The sequence below is a fragment of the Nannospalax galili genome, unplaced genomic scaffold (assembly GCF_000622305.1).
Source record: "Nannospalax galili isolate Female #2095 unplaced genomic scaffold, S.galili_v1.0 scaffold115, whole genome shotgun sequence".
Taxonomy (NCBI): Eukaryota; Metazoa; Chordata; class Mammalia; order Rodentia; family Spalacidae; genus Nannospalax; species Nannospalax galili.
In genome coordinates this window covers 303,629-306,743 of record NW_008340588.1, presented here as the reverse complement: position 1 = coordinate 306,743, position 3,115 = coordinate 303,629, and the positions used below count along the sequence as shown (strand labels likewise).

At 40.8% G+C, this 3,115-nt stretch overlaps 1 protein-coding gene across 7 annotated transcripts in view; it reads right to left on the bottom strand.

Moving 5' to 3' along the window:
- The window catches only part of Hecw2 (HECT, C2 and WW domain containing E3 ubiquitin protein ligase 2), a 416,509-nt gene that overhangs the window by 150,847 nt on the left and 262,547 nt on the right, over window positions 1–3,115 (bottom strand). The gene's annotated exons all lie outside the window — the stretch shown is intronic.

The window sequence follows — 3,115 nt, the reverse complement described above, 5'->3', positions numbered from 1 at the left end:
CCCTTTAGGAGCAGCCAGTGCTCCTAACTGCTGAGCCATCTCTCCAGCTCCCCCAAATGTTTTTTAAATTACATATTACTATTATTATTATTGGTGTATGTGTGTGTGTGTGTGTGTGTGTGTGTGTGTGTGTGTGTGTGTTCATGTACGTTTGGATGCATACATCGGGAGGCTAGAGGATAATCTCAGGTGTCATCCTCAGGAACACCGTCCACCTCATTTGAGGCAACGTCTCCCACTGGCTCCTCATTTCACTAGACTGGCTGGCCAGTGAGCCCCAGGGGCCTTGCTGTCTCTGCCTCCAAGCACTGGGATTATAAGTACTTGCTACCACAGTCAGCATTTTTCACATGGGTTTGGAGGATCAAATTCAGGTCTCTATGCTTGTGAGGCAACACTTTACCACTTTAACTTGAGCTAGCTCTCCAGCTTCCCAGTTTTCACTTCAAAATTTCTCTTCTATTTTCTCACAAATACATAGAAATTTAAATAAAAGCATGCTTATGTTTTTGAAACTCTTCTTTCTCTTTGTGTGTGTTTATATGTGTTTAGTGTAGAAGTGCATTTATGCATGTGTGCATGTGTGGAGGCCAGAGGTCAATATCAGATGTTTTCTTCCATCACTCTGCACCTTATATTTTGAGACAGGGTCTCTCACTGAGCCTGGAGCTCACAGATTGACTAGACTGGCTGCCCAGTGAGCTCTAGGGATCCCCTGTTTCTGCTTCTCCAACGCTGGGGTTACAGGAATGGGCTGCTGCATCTGGCATTTATGTGGGTACTGGGGATCTGAACTCAGGTCTTCATTCGCTTTTGTAGAAAGAACTTACTGACCGAGCCATCTCTCCAGCCTCAAACTCTTGCTTTCTTAGTCAATGCACAACAAAAGGCCTCACAGACAAGATCAAGCCCTAAACACATAATAAGTAGAAACTGTGCCATGAAAGACACAGCATTTCAATACTACCTGGCTCTTGGATGGAAGACACCCAATCCTTAAAATTCTGTGAATGATAGGGCTGGAGAGATGGCTCAGCGGTTAAGAGCACTGACTGCTCTTGCAGATGACCTGGGTTTCATTCCCAGAACCCACAAAGCAGCTAACAACTGTCTGTAACTCCAGTTCCATGGGCATTGCACGACAAAAGTGCATTTATGTACGTGCACGGCAATAAACTCATACACATAAAATAAAAATAAACAAAAAATTCTGCCAATGAGCTTTAAGTCTAGTTTGATAATAACCATGTAGAAGTACCATCATCTCTCCATATAAGGAAACCAGAATTAAATTTTCAGCAGTATGTGTATAATGAGTAACCAGGAATGACAATAATATGTTTTAATTATATATCCCAATTTCTTTCTTCTAATTATTTAATAAATATTGTATCCCCAGTCCAGTGCCGGGGATACAGCTCACATGGAAGAGAGCTTGCCTAGTATACATGAAGTCCCTGGTTTGATCCCCAGAACCACATATATTTGGCATGGTGGCACACAGCTATAAGCCTAGCACTTGGGAGGTAGAGGCAGGAGGATGAGAAGTTCAAAGTCATCTTTTGCTAGACAGCAAATTTAAGGCTAGCCTGGGATACATAAGACTCTATCTCCCTGTCACTCTATCTCTCTCTTTTGGTCTCTGTATCTCTACATGCACATGCACATATACATATAGAGAGACCCTTCAGAGTATTATTTTTACTTTGTACCTAAAGTAGAGGATGCTATGACAATCATTAATGTTTGACACAAAATTATCCATTGCTTAGAAGCAAATTATTCTTTTTATCTTAATGAAAACATATAAAAGGAATAAAAAACTATAAGGGCTGTCTTTATTTAAATAATGGGTGTCACTTTTATTAAACTAAACTAATCACTTGTTAATCTATACTAAATCTGAAATGTTAATTCAGAGCATATGGGAGCAATATTTCAGAAATATTGTTACTCATCCTAAGGGGAAATTCTGCAGAAGTGACTGTTTCCAGCAGGTCTCTAGAGATGAGGACTTTGCCAGAAATTAGACTGCTCACCTGAGTTTTTGCAAAGTCATCAACTGACTTTTCACTAACCCGAGTTCAGTGAGTGGCTCCTGGCATCCTAGTGGAGATAGTCTATTGAGTGCATTGCATAACCAAGCTGAGAGAGGACTACACTTAAGGCCTTTTCAGAGTGAAAGGCAGAGAGTGAAAAGCATGTCTGACTCCCAGGCACTAAATACCAAGTACCAGCAGTAAAAATAACACCAATACTACCTTTAGAACCACTGATGGGCATTTTATAGCCAAGATGAAATTTTCATTGGACAAAACTAATTTGCAAGAGATTAGGATAGAACCAAAAATTTCCCAGGATTCATTCTAGCTTTTGAACAACTAATTAAGGTAGATTTTCTGCTTGTGCACTTCAGAAGGTTTATGAAAAACTTGATCAGTTTGCTACAGATGTCACAAGAAAAGGTCTTGCACCCATGATTTTATCCTGGAGATGGAACTTTCTTGAAAGATTATCATTACATCAACAATCTCTAGGACTTGTCTATGAGTACTTGTCCACAGACCCGTTCCTTTAAAAATAAATGTTAAGACTGAAGAGATGGCTCAGCAGTTAAGAGTACTGGTGGCTCTTGCAGAGGACCCAGGTTCAATTCCAGCACCCACACAGTGACTAATACCCATCCCTAACTTCAGTTCCAGGGGATCCAATGCCCTCCTCTGACCTCTGTGGTGATTGCACAACATAGGTGCACTTACATACACGCAGACAATAATTCATATTCATACATATAAAATAATAGATAAAACATTTTTAAAAATAAATGTTCTCAAGACCCATATAAGTTCATGTGAGACAAAATCCTAGCACAGATATCAGTAAGTGGGTAAAACCCTAACCCTAGCTGAGGAACTATTGGCAACCGATGAACTATTGGCAACCGATGACTGGTGGGAGGGGGAGAGACAGTCTCTTTTAAGGGTAGATTCTTGGTAGTCTGACTAGGCTCCAGTGCATAGATCTACACTGAAGGGCATTTGGGACCACAAATTTCTCTCTCTCTCTCTCTCTTTCTCTCTCTCTCTCTCTCTCTCTCTCTCTCTCTCTCTCTCTG